Here is a 19,868-nt window from a genome sequence, read left to right on the forward strand (position 1 = left end):
AATAAGCATCAAGCGGTCTCCTAGAATATTAGTAGACCATCAGTCTTACAGAAGTTGGTTTCTACTCTAGCTATATATACCTGTTTTAAATCCTCATGGCTTCCCTTCAAGGAATGCAGCTATGAAGAAGTATTGTTGTTCATGGTATCTGTCCCACATGGTTGCAGGATCCACTTGCTTTTGCACTGTGCTCACCTAGTTCTTGCAGTAAAGCTATCAGTGCACGATGCAATGAGGGGTTTTGTTTTTCAGCCAGCTTGTTGCAGAACCTGACAGGGATTTGGGCTGAGAAGGACAGACTGGTCTAAGGGCCCCCTCCTAAGGGAAGATTAGAACCTGGCTCTCCTGGCCCCTGGTTCAGCTCCTTAACCACCACACCATGGTGGCTCTCTTTGCACCTACCAAGGATTAACATCCCTATTTGACTCATGCAAGTGGTACTTCCCAGAAATTCCTTTTCCTATTATTCCAACTACTGGTAGAATTCATTATTCACCTTTAAACTGCTTTGAGAAAAGGGAGAAACAAAGAGGGTATTGCCTTTTACTTTTTGTGTCACAATCTTTTTTTTAAGGCTATCTGGCATGATTTGACTAAATAAGGGGACCAGCTCTGGTATTTCTGAATTAATTAAGGACTCCCCATGTCTCATGTTCTGACATTACTTCAAGCTCCAGGGTTCATAAGCTATTCTGACATCCACCATATTCTCCCAGGTTTAAAATCCTTTTAAAACTTTTCATGATGGTTCAGTGTTACCTAACACACAGCATTTCAGTCATCTTTATCTGCTGCTGCTTTCCTCTATGCACCATTTATTTGATAAAAACTTCACCTGATTAGCTATACATGACTAGTAGAGTGGGGCCTAGAGGTGGAACATATGCTTTGCTGGCAAACATTCCCAGGCACCTCCCATCGAGGTGGTCAGATGACAGGAAAGATTTCTGGCTGGCACCTGAGCAAGCCATTGCCCATCAGAACAGACAGTAGTCAGCAAGATGGACCAATAGACTGACCTGCTAAGAAGCAGCCTCCCATACTCCCCACAAAGAAGGAGAATGAAGGTCGTTGCTCAGCTAGGCAGAAGAAGTTACACAACTATTAAAAGCATCATTAATTCTGGCTCCACAGGAATGCTCAGAGCTAACAAGGACTCTTCAGTGGTTGCTTAATGAAATTAAACACAGAATTGCTTATGACATTGTAAATACTCCAGCGGTAAAGGCCGTGCCAATACAGACTTGTAGTAAAATGCAGCTGTATATGTGCTCCCGGTTACCATTTAACAGACATCAGATTGAAATCTGCACTATGAAAATGGGAGCAGGAGAACATTTTCTTTCAGGTCCAGAACAGATTCCATCCATGCTATGTTACATTGATGATCAAGGGTGATGTATATTTAGCTCAGTACTGAGGATGAATGAGTAGGCCAAGTGTAAGTATGGATGACAACTTAATAAGCTGTTCGTTTCTGCAATGTGTCCATAGCCACTTGGTGAGCTGAACAGGATTGACAGAAGAATTACATCAGAGCACAAAAATAGATCTTATGGGGAACTGCCTGAAATTAGAAAGCAATGACACACAACCCTAGCACAGGAGGAGCAGTCTGAAGGTCCAGTCCATCCTAGGACAGGGTGCAAGCAAGGAAAAGCATCTGAAGGAGGCTGGTTGGCAAGTCACATAGAAAACATAAGAATCAAGCTGTAGTCCTCAAAAAATGGTAAGTGGGTTGTCTCAGAGTCAGGGTAAGGAGGCTGTAGAGATAAGCTTATCTTTTTCTGAGGATGTATCCTCACAGTGAATCCATCCTCTTCCAAATTGCTCTGTCCAGAGTTCTGACACAGGCTATGTCTTGCATGAACATCTTTGCCTTTCTGTGGGGATGGGGAACCCATGAACCTCCAGATGTTATTAATTATAGTACTCAACATCTGTCATAATTGACCATACTGGCTGAGGCTGTTGGGTGTTACAGTTTAGCAAGATCTAGAGAGTCACAAATTACCCTGTCTTGTTAGGGATGTAACCCTGCTTTATAAAGTTCATGACCATGTCCATCCATGTAAGCCCCACCAGATCAAGAATTAACTCCACAGGAAGGCAAGGACTACTTTTATTGAGAATAACAGAATCTTGCTGATTGTACTGTACCTTATATCCATGCGAATTAGGGAGGTGTCTGTCTGAGCTATTTCTGGCTTGTTCTGGACTTAAGCTATGTTTTACCCCTCGTTACTTTGGTAACGGATCTAGCCTATCATTGTCAAGATCATCTTGCTACTATCCAGTAGGGAGTCCCTGCTGCGGTTCGTTTCTATTCAGAGGCACCCTCCAAGGAGGTGGAGCATCAAATGATGAAAGGAGAATTGCACCATCATGACGCAAGCGCCACCCTTTTTGCATGTGCAGTGTGATGTCACAAGCAAAGGGACGGAGCTTGCATCACAGTAGCACATGTTTATGCTTATGTCCTTTTAATCAAAGCCTCCAGTCCTGCAAATGCTTTTGTTTCCATTTCTAGATACAAGTGTTGCTGTGGCCATTTACCATGAGCATGTAGCCATGGTAGTTTCTCTGACACTTTTTGAATGTAGAACAAATGCTTTCCATCCTAGCAATTTATAACTCCCATTAGATGCAGTCAAGTTTGTAAGAGCGGAATATTCTGGCTACAGATTGATTTTAAAAGGGAAGTTGTAGCTTTTTAATTACATTCCTGGTGCTCTAACTATGATCTACAGTCTGATTTTGGAATGTCTGCTTCATAATCTGTAACTGATTGGCTCTCCAGCAGCCTTCATGGATTAGATCAGAGATTGTTCAGAAGAGGAACAGTGGCTGAAGGTCTCTATGAATTACTGTGATACAAGCCAGATTAAAGGAGAAAACACCCCCTCTCCCTTCTTAGCAGTAGAAAGCTGGGCTCCTGCTACCCGGGCAGCATAGCTTGTGCTTGGCTAAGTATTAGGCTTCAAGGGTTGGGTGTGGGCCAGTTCTCACTTGGGACTGGGAGAGAGCCAGAAAGCACTGCAGAAGATGCCTGATGTTCAGGTCTTTGCCAAGGTTTCCTTGGAGAGTGAAAAATTATAGAAAAAGTCTAATGAGGCCCAGCTCAGAAGGGGTGCTCAAAATGGAGACTAGACAGGGGGTTGTTCACAGGCTTCTCCAGTATGTAATAAATAAATATGGATCACATTGGACAGTTTCTTTTTTAAATTGCAGGAACGCTGTGACCGTGGTGCTATTTATATACCCTTTTGTCATTCAATCCATACAAACCTCATCAGAATAGGGCTGTAATTTCAAGCACCAAAATTAGGAGACTCACATTTTGGAGTTTATTGGATGAACTGGGGTGCAGTTAGAGAGCAATATCTGTACTGAGTTGAGACACAGAAGAGTAATAATGATTTTCCAGTGAAAAGGAATACTAGGATACTATGAACTGTAACATTCCATAATGATTTTAGAGCAGAGAGAGACAACTTTCTTGCAGCCACAAAGAAAGAAAACTTTTGGGCAGAGACTTGTGAGAGCCACGAGACAGGGCCAGAGCAAAATCTTCAACAGTTTTAGAAGGTTGGTGAAGTTTTAAAGGACAAGGGAGTATCTAGTTGACTTCTTTTTTTTTTTTTTTAAATAAAACTAAGAGAATCTGCCCAGATTTGGGGGAGGGAGGTATAGGTTTAAGGCAAAAAATGGATGTGTTAAGCTTCAGCAAGAAACTTCACTTCAGTTCACTGAAATTAGCTTAAGTATATGTAACAAATTTGGCGTGACTTTAATACTGTAGATTACATTTTTAAAATAGTTACATGTTAAAGGTATACATGTGGAAGTTTAAGCTTAAAAAGTTCAGGCCTCGACTCTTTTCAGTAAACCAGCTAACATTCAAATGTGTTTTCAAGCAGCTACTTTTCCCAACCTTTTATTGCCTTTGTTACAATAAAACCTTGTTACGAAGCTTTTATTGTTGATTAAACATCTCAAGACAGAGCAACCGGTCATTTGTTAGATTAGACCCACCCAAATTGTGACCATGAAGCTAACACCCCACTTAGGCCAAATTCAACCTTCTCTTCTGGGGCTCTTAATTAAGTTGGGTGTGTGTGTGTGCATATCATACGGGCATGAAGCACTGGCAGACAGCTGGGCAGTATTCAGCGGAAGGGGTTACTAAAGTTTTGGAGGTCTGTAATAGATAACACTAATAATCTTTCTCTAGCACTTTCTTAGATGCTTCCCTAAGCTGGTTTCGGGGCGACTATCTAAGGTTGACACAGAATTGGTGTAACAATTTCTGAATGCTCCTTTTTAGCACAAAACTCCTGCTGTTCCATCATTTATTGCTGAAAGCTTAGGGTGCCACCTGCTGACTGATCAGTGCCTCCTTTGTCCCGTTTCAGGCAGCGCTACCTAGACAGCAGCCTTGGATGGTTGCAATGTTTAAGCTGATTTTAATCATTTCACTTTTGCCCTGGGGAACCCTGAGAACTACAGTTCAGGCTGTAGATCAGGCTTTGGCATCAAGTGAATAGCAACTGGATACTAGCAAAAAGAGTTTTTTTTTTTTAAAAAAAGCTTTAATTATTAACAATTAAATTTTGCAGATGTTTACATCTCAACTAAGATTATTCCTTCAAAATCCAATTTCCATTTGCAGAGAAAGCTAAGTAATTGACTATCTATATCAGATGTAAATATAATAATTAAGCCTTATTTTATACACTCTGTTTCTTAACAATGTCTATTCAAATGCATTTACTTCCTTCCTATCATCTAACCTTGTTAGACTATTTTCTACCTGTAGAGGAATATAAAATGCAAATAGCTATCCAGAACAACTATTAGCCTTGGAAGGAAAAACCTGCACTAGATCAGATGAAGCCTTCCCCCCAGGGCAAATAATAGTTTTTGTGGAACAGTCTGGACATCAGTAGGGAAGGAAAAGATTAATTTTATCTTCCCACTTGCTATGAATCTCAGTCAACATAATCTTGTAGCACTTGCATATTTTTTGAATACTTATGTCAAAAGCAATGATTCATTAAATCTACTTTGGAATTCTAAAGAGAAACTTCTTTCATGGAACCCAAAACAGCAGAGATGAAAGCTTGGGGTTAACCAAATTCACAAACGCACTTTGGCCAAGTTCTTTAAAAATCTCAATTTTCCCAAAAAACAAGAGGAAACGGGTTTGGAAACTATATTTCCAAAAGGAGGTGGGTTTACTATCACCATTGGAGGTCTTGAGCAATTATTCCCATCTTTCAAAACATGCTCTGCCAAAACAAAGCTCTTCAACTAGATGGGGCACTCCAGGAATATTTCTCATGTCCCCTTTTAATCCAGAGCACAGTCATAAAAGCAGGTCTCCTGTAAATTAATCTTGACTGAAGGCTTTCAGATGGACACTTACAGAACACCTTCCAAAGAAAGGAAGCTAAATATAATTCAATGTACTGTGCTAAGAAAAAAGGTAATTGACTTATCTTGTACTTGATGGTGGCAAATGGAAAAACAGGGTGTGTTTTGTTTTGTTCTGGCTCTTATATTCTGGTAATGTTAATGGGAACATGAATAGAGTTCATCATCTTCTTCTTTGACTTGTATCATGCCAATCACTGTATGAAGCAGGCATCATATGAAAATTAAAGAGCCCTAAGGCTTATAATCTAATAGAATTGAGAAGGAAAAATGGGTAACTAACTGTTGTGAGTTGGGAGAGGAAATCATTCAAAATCTTACTGGCAGATCCCTTTTTCAATGGTTTCCAATAAAATATATTTATGATAGTCTGCTAGCAGTCAGGTTGCTGATATGCCTCAATCTGCCCAGCTTGGAAGCTCTTAACCCTTTCATCAACAAACAAACCAATCTTAAAACATAAGCGGTAGCTGTGCAGCCATGCAGTCATGCAGAAAGGGAAGATTTTAATAAGAACCCCCCCCCTTTTTAAAAAACAATAAAATAAAATCTTTCAATATAAAAACTGAGTTTATTGGGGAAAGGGAAGTACAAGAAAAACAAGAGAAGGCAATACCCCCAAAGACAAAATACTAAATGGAATGAATACAGCAAAATCTTGCATTTCAGAATGTACCCAGAGTTCACGGGAGAGAGATCATCTGGGCCTCCTGCTTAGATGTTGTTAGTCAAGCTCTCACTGCTCCTGCTACCGCTGCTGCTGCTGCTCCTCCTCCTTCTGAGCACAATCCTCAGTTTTATAGAATTCTGTATTGGTGGAAGTTAACCAAGAGCCAGCCTTTTTGCAAAATGCTTCATCTCTTATTCATAGGTTGCTAATTCAGGACTCTCTGATTTATCTCTAATCAGAAAATATTTGATTCACGTATCTCTAATTAGAATGTTTCTTAACAGCTCTGGGTTAAATTCATTCTCTGCAACCCCCTAAAATACAGGTAAGAGCATTTGAAAAGTGTTTGCCTTTTTGAAATAGGAAACATGCAAAAATTATTGTGGAAGTCCTAAATAAATTGAATATAGTTTTAGAAAATCTCTAAATTGTATTCTAAACAGCAAGATCCCCCCACCAAAACCACTGATTTACCAAATTTGCATTATCTCCCCACTCACTGCAGCTTCTGTCCAGATCAACACACTTAAATGATGTTTGACATTCCAATAAACTGTAACGCAGCTTTCCCCAAACTGTTGGTCTCCCGATAAATTGAGATTATAGCCCCAGAATTCTCAGTTATCATGTCCCTTGGGCATGTTCTTCTCCAGCAAGACACCTGGAGGGCACAAGGCTTTGATCACACTGAACTAATTCTGCCTCTAAGACTGCTCAGCCAGATGCTTCCAGGAAAATTTCAAGCAACTGATATCAAAGAATTATATCAAAAGCTGCTAAGATAATGCTGCAAAATTCAGTTGCCCAGTTAATGACCTAAACCTTGTTTACTTGTTGAGGATATACATTTTATTTGCAAAAACTGTCCTGGTTCTATTTGGCACCAAGATAAAGCAAGAAGATTAAAGTTATTTCAGAGTCGGGTTTTTTTGTTCTTGTTTTTTGTTTGTTTATTAAATGGTAATGCACTCACATGGCTCTCCATATCCTGAAAGGGCAATGATCAGAGTATATAAATTTAATCAAGGAATTGGTTAAAAGGCCAATGATTATTCACCTATCTTTAAAAAAAAGTTAATGATGTAGAAGTCAGCAGTCTGGTCTACAACAAGATAATGTTTCATTTCTTTGATGAAAATAGAATGTTTTTCACCCGCCTCTACAAGGTCCCTACAGTGGGTGACACCACAGGGATAAAAGGCAATCCTCACCCTAGTGCTCAATAAAGCCTAGTCTGGAAATCAAGTTTGCCTCCATCCTAATCAAGGTCCCTGACTACAGTTCCTAAGTTTTATATAAAAGGACACCACCCCCACCTTTGCTTCTTTCTTCTCTGGGCAGAGACAATGTAATGGTGTGGAGCAGAGAAGCAGTGGGTATCTGCACACACATACATGTATTTGCTAGCTGGTTTTCAGAGCTGTGTGCATGCTGTCTCCAATATTTCTGTACTGGGCACCCTAGACTGGAAACTTCATGTGGCCAAGGCTTTTTTAAATATTGGGGAATCCTGTCTTCACAGCACTATCAGCATCTGTATCAGCTCCAGACTAGTTACATTTTGCACAGGATCTCTGAAAACTTTAAAGAAGTAAATATTTCTCTTGCAAGCAACATTGGAACAAAAGCATATTCCAGGCACGACTATTGTGGGCGAAGTGGAACATATCCAAAGAGCAATGTTGTGATACCTTTGAGAACGGAAGGATGTTGGAGATGTCACCAGAGCGCGCTCTCCAGATATTTCAGAACTAATGACTGAAATGCGGGAGCTTCTGTGGGAGAGCCTTTTGGGAGTATGCTAAACAGACCGTGGGGATTAGAGTAGCTCTTTTGCACAGCTCCCTTAACCACATCTGACTCTGGGTGCTTTAATTAAGAGCCCCAACTCCACTGTCAGATCAGCTTAGCTGCCTGAACAACTGTAAAACAGCTGTCCTTCTTCCCTAGGCAGTGCCCCATGGGAAGCCCTGAGAGAGAGGATTGCAAGTTCACCTCTGGTCTGCAAGAGAAGTTTGTTGAAAGGCTGATGAACATAATCTGTTCAATGCTAGCTTTTACATGTCATGTATTCTGTTACCTTCCCTACAGTTCTGTTAAAAAAGGATATTATTTGAACTGTCTTTAACTAAATGAAGACAAAGTTTTCCTAATAATGTGTTTTAATTTCTCTCAAAGGGCATGAGTTTACCAAGAACAAATTTATCTATACAAGTTTACCTAGAAATGAGTCTCCCCCAGGATAGGGGCCTCCTGCCAGGATTGCAGGCTGAAGCTGTTGCTGTTAGATTTTCCACTAGTTTGTTGGAAGATTTCAATACATGTATTATTAGTTCTAAGAAATAACAATTGTCCTCTAATATTAGTATGTAATATAAAATATGCTTGCACTTCTAGTAGCCCAAAAATTAAAAAACAGGAGTCATCTACAACATACAGTGTAAAGACTGTAACAACCACCATGTAGGACAGAGTGCATCCATGAACACTAACTAGCAGTCAGAAGACATGATGAAAACTTCTTAATCCCACAACATGTGGACAGACTTAACCATAGTTTCAGTTGGAAAACTGTCAGCATCTTAGACCAAGCTAAATCCAAAAATGCAAGGGAATTCCTAGAAGCTTGGTATTCAGACAAGAAAGCCATCAACAGGCACATAGAAATAAACAACATCTACACACTATTCAAAAGAGACAATAGAAAGGAAACAAAAAGACCAGAACACCCCCTTGCCAGCAATCAACACCCAGATAAGCAGAGATTAACACCAAGATTACCACCAGACATACAAGCAGTAAACAATACCTTAATCAAGGAACTACCAGAGGAAAAAACAAAACAAAATCCCCACACCCACCAACACTGGCAGGGCATGCCACAATATATAAACAGAAAGCAAACCCCATCCCATTCTAACACTGAAGATGTTACCTAGCCGGGTAGTGAAACGTTTGCAAGAAAACAACCAAGCTCAGAGAACCCCAAGGACTCCACAGCTTGCACTTTTATCTAGCAGATCAAAATTTCAGAGTTCCTCTAATAGCACCCATTAAAATCTCTCTCTCTCTCTCTCTCTCTTTCTCATTCTCTCTCTCCCACATACCGTATATGTAGGGCACATCCACACATGCCGTTTAAGCTTCCTCTTCCCTGTGTTCATGCCAGCTTGACTATAAACCAGTTTAAGAAAAACTTGTCTGGACTGAGGCAATTTGGCAACTGTTTGCAAAGTGTTTGGGCTGCGGGTTACTATGTCCTCACATTGAATGTTTCCCCAGCTGCTGTGCCCTCTTGTCAGCCCCATCAGGTAGACCAGACTAAGAAACAGACACCATGTGGACCTAAAGCTACTTTTATTAGAAGAGCTATAGTTACAGAATCTTGTGAGTCTGAATGTGCTTCCCTTCCTCCCTGTTTTATCTTCATGAGAATTAAGGGGGGGGGGGCTGCCTGAGGCCTTTACACAAAACACCTTTCTTGGCCTGGGCTCAAGTCTCATTTATCTGATTGTTGGTTTGGTAGTGGATCTTCCCTCTGACCTTCAAGGCCATTCTCTTTACTCACCATACCTCCCATCTTTCTGTTCCAGGAAAACAGTGGCTAATCACTTTTCTTCCTGTGGGTGAACCATACTGGATATATATACTGCTATATATGTGTGTGTGTATGTGTGCGTGTATATACATACATGTACACACATATACAAAATTGAATTGAATTAATATACAAAGTCAAAATGCACTTACACAGTTTTTTTTTTAATTCTTTCTTCTCACCCTCTTGCTTTTTAATTTCTTTTAGAGTAACCTTTCCCATCAGTGATGTAATAGCACAATACTTACAATACTTGCCTGGTAAATAGAACATTGTTGGTTTGAAACTGGGCAGAATTTTTTTATTACTATTTTTCTTTCCCCAAGCTTCTACTTTTTCCTGTTTCCTGTTTATTTGTTTTTTACATCTTGGGTGACTGGAAAAACAATGAAATGGTGCATCGCCAGACTTTAAAGAGAAAAGCAGAAGGAAAAGTTCAAAGCTCAAGGTAAGTAAAATAGTTTCTGTAGGATTTCAAACGAGCAACATTCTGTTTACAAGGCAAGTGTTATAACCATTATGCTCTTACAACAGTCCTGGTAAAAGACTTGCCCAAATGCCCCCTATAAGTACCATGAATTTATATTAACAATTATAGCCCCTTTTCATAAAATATTGCACAAAATCCCTCAACTTCTTTCTCTGAAATTTGGTTGATGTCCCCGTTGCACAATATAAATTTCATTTAGTCCTAACCCCAAACAGCAAAGTCATAGGCACAAGACCTTAAAATGGAAGCTACGTTTCCTTCTTTTCTTCCAAGACATAATCAATATGGTGAATTTTAGTGGTAGGCTGCTTTGGGAGCACATTTGGGCTGAAAAACTGAGTATGCAATTAGTTAATAATGAAAAAGTAAATCTATTTCTAAAGGGCAGGAAATATAAATGGCTGCAGATAAGACTACTAGCTGGCAGAAGAACTAGCATGAATGCTTTTGAGAACTAGCCCTTGCGTTGAAGGCTTCCACAACTGCTGAGTATTATCCTGCCCAAAGATCACAGCCATGACTGTGCAATTGAAGCCCTGCCTCTTTTTAGGTGTGTCACACATGCAACACACATTAAAAGGGGTGGGGTTTTGATCACATAGTCACAGGGCCCATCCTGATTTTTTTTCACCCTACCCCACAGACACCCCTGACACACCACAAACCCCCCCCCCAATGTGTGCATACAGAGAATGGTTAGTATATGTGGATGGGAAATGAGTTTTATAAATGAGATTCCTTATTGTAGAGACAATTAATGTTAAAGAGCTATAGAACTAATATTAATTCTTATGTAGTTTGATACACACACACACACAAATGTGTCACAAACAGGCTTTTTTGGGGGGGGGGAAGGGGAGAGTTTGCAGGAGATGGTAACTATAGGTTGACCAGCTAGAGAAGCTGGTAATTTCACAGGACTTTTGTCTGTATCGAGAAACACTACTATTCCTTTTGGGACATCTTCAGTTTAGGACTGAGAGCTGGTTTGGTGTAGTGGCTAAAGGTGCTGAGCTAGAATTTGGGAGAATGTGAGGTCTAATCCCACCTTAGGCATGAAACCAGGTGGGTGATCTTGGGCCAATCACTTTCTCTTCATCCTAGAAAGAGGGCAACAGCAAACCACTTCCAAAACTCTTGCCAAGAAAATTGCAGGGACAGGAGTCAAGACTGACTTGGAGGCACACACATACAAAATGTTTAGGATGATCTTTTATAGGAATACTTTACAGTACAGTTGAGATCACATGTTCACACTGTTTGCAAGTGCCCATGTGCCAACCCATCCATTTGAAAGAGTCTGGAGTGGGTTAGTTTAAGCACCTTTTTTTTCTCTGCCGCTTCTGCATCCCAATTTCCATCTTCAAAATGATTCTCTTGGTGTTTTTAAAAAGGCATTTTAGCATAGACCCAGATATAGATATTATAACTTAGGGCTACCCTATCTGAGCTGCAAAACTCCAGATGACCACTAGATGACAGCACATCATTGCTATCCAATGATCATCTGGCATTTTGCAGCTCAGATAGGGTAGCCCTAACTAAGTACTGTAGTTCTTTATATTTCTTCAAGATGAAACAAAGCTGTAGCTGAAAATTTAATCACAAGGTGGCATTAGAGGTCTTTGCAAAACAGATCACTTTCTCTCTATTTGGAACCCAATAGCCACCCTGTTGCCTTCTCCTCCTCACAGGCAGGAATGTTTATAAGTCTTCTGGTAAGTTACATACTCTGTCCAAACGACTGGAAATGCCTCGGCTTAACTATTTTGCATTTTGCATAGAATTGTTTTTCCTCCCTTCCTCTGTTTATACCTACAGATATACGTTGGTTCCCTTTAGTAACTGTTCACTGTTACGACGGTGATGAAAAAGTAACTTTGCAACCAATCCTCACATTTATGACCTTCGCAGATCTGTAAACCAAAGAAAAGCTGAAGTAAGATCGTAAACATAGTCACAGTTTCACTTAGCAATTGCTTCACTTAAAGACTGAGTTGCAGGTCCTAATTGTGGTTGTTAAATGAGGACTACCTGTAATAAGTATTTATACTATATCTTTTGCGACTTAAAGATGACTTACTGTAGCTACCTAATCTCAATAATTATTGCATTGCCCAGTATTATCACCATATCAGAGACAGGGAGCTGAGCTGGAAAGACAAGCTTTGAGGCAACCTGGTAAATTGAGGGATTCCAGTTCATGGCTTGCTCTCTGAACCACCAAGATATATCAAACTATGACACCATCCACACAGCTCCAGTCAATTTCCCATCTGCCCTACATGTTTATACCAAGTGCTTGGAGTCTTCATTTGCCAGGAAGAGATTAATGTTACTCCATAACAGACAAACAGATAAACAACTGCAGATTTTACTTCTCAACCTGATGATAGTACATAAATAAAATATTGAGGTTTCCAATTCAGGAAAAAGAAGTTGGTGGACTGTCAAAAATCAAGTGGCTGGATTAGCCAGGGATAAGATATTGTCATCTACTTCGTTGCAAGAACACTTTTTATACAGAAATGACTTCAATCAGGGCAAAATCCTTATGATACTGAAAATCAGTTTTCATGGTATGTCTGATCATGGCTAACAGAAAAAAATATCTTCATAATTTTACTTTTTCTAAACAATGTAAATCACCTTTATTTGCAAACATTTGAGACAAGGGTAGATGGCATCGTAGGTTGTGTGAAACATGTTGGTTTCATCTTGATGGGGCACTTCAGACACTGGAGGTGACATTTTTCCTCCAGGAGGTGCACCACAGCCTCCTACCAAGGAGAAAACCACACCCCCACCAACACTGGCAGGGCAAGCTACTGTATATAAGACAGGGAGCAAACCCCACACTCGCTAGCACTGATGATGTTACTAGTTGGGTAATGTAACGTCTGCAAGCAAATGACCAAGCTCAGAGAGCACCAAGGATTCCACATCACAACCTGCTGAAACCTCAACTGGTAAATCAAACAGCTAGACGAGATATGCAAAATGCAAGCAGTGAAGCCTTTTTAAGTATTTTGGGAAACACTGGAAGAAGCTTCTGCGTACACACTTGTACAGAAGCTTCTTTGGGTATTGGAACATACAGAGGAGGTCATAGAAGCAAGGCCAAGCACAATGCTGTCATGGCTTTACTTTGCTTTGAGAAGCAAGGAGAACACTTTGTTTCACAAAGCACATTCAAGGGGGTGTTTCATTTAAACTTTGGTTGATGTGAAGCACCCCTTCAAAGATCTGTGCAGTCCTACCACATAATACATATTTGCCTTCACAAGTTAGAGTCCAATCCATTTTCTCCCATGCTATTACCTTATTACCTTATTACCTTAATTAATTACCTTATTATTACCTTATTACACCCGTTGGGAAATTACTTTTTTTCTCCTTTGAATTTAGCTTGCTACCAAAGTGCTGTGCTTCCAATGTCATCCCATAACTCAGTGGTAAAGGACATGCCTTGCAAGTTTAAAATGGGAAAGACATTTTTCTGAAGATCCTGGCAAGCTACTGTCAGTCAGAGTATAGACCAGTGTTTCTCAACCTTGGCAACTTTCAGATGTGTGGACTTCAACTCCCAGAATTCCCCAGCCAGCTTCAGCATTTCCAGTTAAGGAAAAAGTACAAAACATGCATGGACATTGTAATGTATGACAGTTGTATGGGCATTTATTTTACCACATGCACACACAACAGAACCTACAGAAAGTTAGTACATTTCCCCCCTTAAATAGAGATGGTTTCTGATAGGAATAATATTTGTTTATTTATTATTTATTGTTAGATTTATATCCTGTCTTTCATTCAGGAGTTCAAAATGGTATACATGGCAATATAATCCTAAAGTGACCCTAACAAAGAGAACACTTTGTAAAAGAAATGCAGGTAAGGATTTCTGTTGAATTGTGTTGTTATAAAATCTACACAAGGCCCTATCTGTGCACTAAAAACAGATTGCAGTGAGTCGTTCTTCCAAAATGCTTGGGAATCTTTCCATTTTCTTCCCTGGTTCCAACACATACTCCACCCTATGATAGGAAGCTTTTGAACTTGCCAATGATTTCTCAGTAGGGGAATCCCATCTTTGGGTCACATCACAATCCTGGGCCTCATAGTCATTTGGCTCTGAATTTGCAGACCAGAAGGGCCAACTCCACCAGGCTAAAGCAGAGGAACAACAATGAGAACCCATTCCAGGGAAGAGAGGAAGGAAATGCTCCATCTGAGCAGTAGACAACATCCTTGCTTGTAAATCAACTGTCAATGAACTCTGAAGACCTCTGAAGCTAATCATCATTCTGTGAATTAAGGCTTTTCCCCATATGCCCTTAATCATAGTGCAAAGGTGCCCAGGTAACATATTTTGCCATATACCCATGATGTCACCCTTGTCTTGACCTTAGCCCATGAGTGAGATAGGCTTAAGTTGTTAAGTGTCTCCCTCCTCCTTAAGCCAACACTCTCTATGGGCAGCCTCAAAGTATATAAAATTTGTTTGGCTTTGCCACCTTGGACAAGAGGTCAGTTGACTCTATTGCATTTTTTCCAATCAAGGGAATATCACCTATGGAGGCAGCATAGGGCTCAGCAATGGGATCATCATTTTCATACCAGTATTTTTGTTTTCCTGCCACCTTGAGGAGGGTTGGATAGCATTTCAATTCAGTAACTGGAAAAGTGGGTTATAATGCATGTAAATATAATGAGCTATTCTGGTTGTGGCAGGGACCCTTTGTGGGGGAGTAAACCCAGTGGCACAGCTTCCTCAGTACCTCATGGCCTACTAACCTTGAGGAGCAGTGGGATATACATAGAAAACTAACAATTCACTCTCTGTCTCCTCTTTGTCTATTGCTCTGACTGACTTTTGTCTGTGAGATTGCTAATCTCTGGTTACTTCCTTCCAGGACTGGTTTCAGGCCAACTGATGCCCTAAGCACAGCCAAACAATGATGCCCCTCGATGGAAGCAAAACTCTCATGCCATGAGATGGAAACAAATGTGATATCTGACAACACCCTCAAACCAAACTTTTAAACTTTAGTCATCACACCAAAGAAAACCCTTTTTTAAAAATGCAGATTAAAGTTGAACATGGCAGATAAGAACTGACTAAAGTTGAGTGTGGTAGTGAAAGAATGAAAGGCAGGATAGCTAAGGAGAAAAGCTCTGTGGTGTAGGGCTGCTTTTTTCTATCACTTCTTCCTTCACTAAACAGTGCTCAGGTTAGATTCCCACCCTCAGCAACATTCTCACACATAACCAGAATGTTTCAATCTCCAACAGGCTTAAACTCTGCTTCTGTCCTAACTCTACCTTTCAGTCTCCCAAGGTCTACTTCTTTTGGATTCAGAAAATAAAGTTGAGAACATTAACATCTGCCTAGGCTTTCCTCCTCCTGCTCCAACTTGTCTCTCAGCAATAGGACAATACTTCTGAATATCTCCTCCCCAGCTTCTTCCAACCTTCATTTGCTAAGTACAAGTGTGAAAGTATTATGCTGTCATATGCAATTTCCAAGCCCTCATGTAAACTGGGTCTTATCCTTATTTCCAAGTTAGTAGGATTACTGCTAACTCTGTCATTACTTGTGGTTCTAAAATTTCCACAGCTTCTTAAAGAACTTCACATGTATTCCTGCAAACCCACTGTCCATCACTGTTTTGTTCTCTTGCTGCTTGGGCTAAATGGATTGGAAGTGGTGGCCATGATGAGTAACTATAGTTCCATATAGGAAGTGTCAATATAATCTGGACAAAAAGAGTTCTTTCTTCAAACCAAGGTATCACAAAAGAAGCATAGATTACAAAGATAATTGTATGACTACATCACAGCAAAATAAGGAAATCTCTTATCGATTTAGGATGTTATGTTGCTTATTTGAGCCTTAAATGTCCTAGGCTCAAATTGTCTCCAAATTCTATATTTCATGACTTCATCCCTGAACAGCTGGAGGCAAGATTCTGTTGGTTATAACAACTCACAGCTCCTCTAGATCAGACTTTCCTAGCTAGAAATGAGATATGTTGGTTATCAACTTCCTTCATCCCCCAGCATTATGGAAGCTGGAGACTAACATGTCTTAGGAAGGAGTTATGGAGGCGGGTATTAGACTAGGGAAAGGTATTCTGGATTTACTTTATATTAATACTGAATTTTGAGTCAGTTATCATAAGTAGGAATAATGAGTGAGTCAAAATCTAAGCCAGGTCACCCTAGCATGCAGTACTATCTAGTTCGACAACATTTTTTTTTTTGTAAATTATTTAAAAACAGCTGCAAAAATATGCATTTGTCTTATATATAGTATAATTTTTATTGATTTGATTTTTGTGAGCATCTGTTTCTAATATATATTTTCAATATGCATTTTCACTAAACATGTTCGTTTATTGCCAGCAACTATCCCAATTATATGTTTTGCCACACAGACGCATCTGTGCACCCAGTTTTTGAGTTGAGAGATATTTTGAAGAAACAGTAGTGGAATCCATGAATTGCAGCCTGTTTGTAACAGCCTGTGTCCAGACAGGGTGGATCTCATAATTTCACTTGATCTCTATGTTGTTAATGTGAACAAATGCCGCAAGGCCTTTTGTCAGTGTTGGGATTTTGTTCAACAGTTTTATCTTCTATATTGTTTGACAAATATCTTTTGCCTGCACTTTGTGGCTTTTGTATTTATTTGGCGTATTGTATTTATTTTTTGTATTATTCTGAAGATGCCAGACACTCTGAAAACCTGTCATATTGTTGTTATTGCTGCTGGTTTTGAGGAACTGAATCCTAGTAATAGGTTTTCAGCCAACTTGCAGAGCACAAGAAAAGATAAGGTTAAGAGGAGTATTACTGAGGGTAATGGAACAGGATCTTTAACACAATGCTAGGTTGGAGGCAAGAGGAGAAGGAACAGGCTGCCCTGCCCAATGAAGCAGGAAGGAAAGGCCCTGAACATGGCAGGGCCAATGTCAAAGGCCTTCCACAGGCCACCTAACACTCAAGCTGGAGGGCCTACTGGCATATGAGAGTTCCTCCTCATTGTCTTCCAAGCCAAGAGATGTCCTTACAATGACACTCATTGTGAGAGAAATCTCATGGTGAGATTCTAACAGGCCAAGTTCAGCTCTCCAGTAGGATGCAGGAGTTCTGGTGCTTTTTCCCTTGGACCCCAGCCATGAAATGAAACAAAAGGGGCTTAGTCCTTTGGGTGAGCTAGCAAACAAATCTCTGCAGAACATCAGAGAGTAAGGACCAGGGTGCTAAGTTGAAATGTGTATTCAAAGAAGGCTTCAGTCAAGTTGGCACCTCTGAGGAAAGGAACCCCACGGTCAAGGATGATTAATCTATACTGATGTATAAAGTTGATTGTTCGAAAAGACTGGAACCAGTCATTGCCTTTCTTTACAAACTATGGATTAATTGTTCAGGGCATTCACCTCAACAAGTCTTAATGAAACTGCAGGGCAGAGTAGTACAGTGATGTACTTTTTTGATAGTCATCTTTTCATAATGGCTTCACTTACACTTATTGACCAAAAAGGGACCCATGGATTTAGAGAATGTGAATAATAATGTCTTCTGGGACTATACAACTTTAAGGATAGCATATATGAAACTTTCCTTCTCGCTCAGAGAACTCTCTGCTAATTGATAGAGAGCATTTCAGAAGAAAAACATCTGAATTCCTTTTTTTTTTCCTTGCTGATCCAAGTTTTTTAAACAGGAGGCTTCAGGCATGGATTTCCCTGGCCTGTATTCTGAAATAGTGTAGATTCAGAAAGGTGGTAGTCTAGTTATACCACATGCTTTAGCATGCAGAGCAGGGAGAAGAAAAAGGTCAAAAGCCTTACCAGTTTCTTCCCAACTGCTAGCAATGACTCATAAAGTGCCACAAAGTTTTTACCTCTACATATTTCAAAGACTATCCTTCCATGTAAACCTGTCCAGCTATTAAGATCACCACTGAAGGCTTTGTTCAGAGTGTTCCCAACATTGGAAGAAAGGTAGGTGGCAACACAAGAGTCTTGGTTGTAGCTTATGGACTAAGGAATTCAGCTCCTCTGTTGGCTCCTTTAGCGCCTTCTCTGATGGCCTTTAGATGCCAGTCACAAATGTTGCTGCTTATTCAAACTTTTAATGGAATCTAGGATCTTTCTAGTATTTTATTACTAGATCTAATGCAAGGTATATGCTCAATAACTACAACTGGCATGTCATTCTTTTTTACTGGTTTTAATGCTATTCTTTTTTTAAAAAAAAAAATAATTCAGATTTATCCATTTTATTCCTTGAATACAGCTTCAATTTTTTTTCTAAGTCATCATGGGCTGAAAGACATTTAAGCAAGAACAGTTATTCATCTGCCAGCACCAGATTACTTGATCTTGGAGTGTTGCCTCAGGAACATGAATAACCCCCATCCAGCTCTGTGACAAGATTTAGAAACGCCAGTGCTATGTCTGTGAATGGAAATGTTAACATGACACAGGGCTGAATTCTGAGCTCTTGGGATAATGACAGGGAAAGCTTGCGTGAGATATGCAATGACCCCAAATTGCTCAAATTGTGTTCCACCCACAGTGTCTCCAACAGGCGTTCTTCTGAACTTGTGTAACTGCACCATTAAAGTGTATGCTGAACTATCTTCGGGATGCAGAATCAATAAAGATACAGATATTTAGCATTCAGATTTGGGAAGTTGTTGGTCACCTGCCTAATATCCAACAAGGTGGCAATTGTAGTAAATGTGCTACAATTTCATTCATAGTTTCTGATTTTAAGCATACTAAATAGAAAAGGTATTTACAGATAGTAGAAATATAATTGAACCCAACCATTTCTGTCTAATTTTGTATGATGAAAATTTTTTTTTTGAAATATTTCATTACAAAATGCAGTTTTAAAAAGTAGAGTATGAACGATTGTAACTATGTCCCAGATGAATTTAATCATTCTGATTAAATTTTATCCAATCAAATAAAGGCTATGTTCTTCTTTAAATAACAGCAATCTTGGATACAGTTTGTCAGTGTATAACTGTTCTAAACCCACAGTCTCTAGTGGTCCCTCGCCAATCCAGATTATGGATCCACAAAAAACTTTAGAACCAGTGTATATTAGAAGAAATGTCTATTAAACGTTTTGCAGTACCAACACACGTTTAAAGATAATCCAAATGGGGGTCTCCACATCATCCACAATAGCCTGGTGAAAAACTCAGATTATTTTGTGCAGGCCTGGCCTCTTTGCACAGCAGTCTATGTATCTGGCTCCGAATAAAATCTAGAGTCTGAAATCCACTTTTTTGCTTATAGAGTTGGCTGCAAAACAATCAAAATTTATTATTAGTTCAAATGACTGTTACCATTTGGTGAAGAACAGAATACTTGCATCAAAAGTCTCACATGTGCCAAAAACACTAACATTTGTTTTGGTTGGTTAATTGTTAGCAGAAAGAAAAAAGAAATAAAACAAAATGATTGACTCAAACAAGATAAAAAGCAAACATTAATTTAAAGTAAATGCTTATTTGCTGCACATGTTTGGATATAATTAGATGTAGTGGGATTCTTCTGCATAATATGGATGCTATTACAAAAATAGCAGAAGAAATGGCTCTGCTGGATCTGGCCAAAGGCTTACCTCACCCAGTATCCTGGGCCACC

At 39.7% G+C, this 19,868-nt stretch overlaps 1 long non-coding RNA gene across 1 annotated transcript; it reads left to right on the forward strand.

The window, feature by feature from the left end:
* The first annotated feature begins 1,604 nt into the window (after positions 1-1,604).
* Positions 1,605-19,136, forward strand: LOC112540568 (uncharacterized). The gene is made up of 3 exons (XR_003084662.2): positions 1,605-1,729; positions 14,012-14,088; positions 15,111-19,136. It is a non-coding gene; the product is annotated as an uncharacterized LOC112540568 (long non-coding RNA).
* Positions 19,137-19,868: the final 732 nt, after the last annotated feature.

This window comes from Python bivittatus, unplaced genomic scaffold (genome assembly GCF_059951505.1).
Source record: "Python bivittatus isolate LINGU-HERP-01145 unplaced genomic scaffold, Pbiv_v1 ctg000080_np1212, whole genome shotgun sequence".
In the NCBI taxonomy this organism is placed as follows: Eukaryota; Metazoa; Chordata; class Lepidosauria; order Squamata; family Pythonidae; genus Python; species Python bivittatus.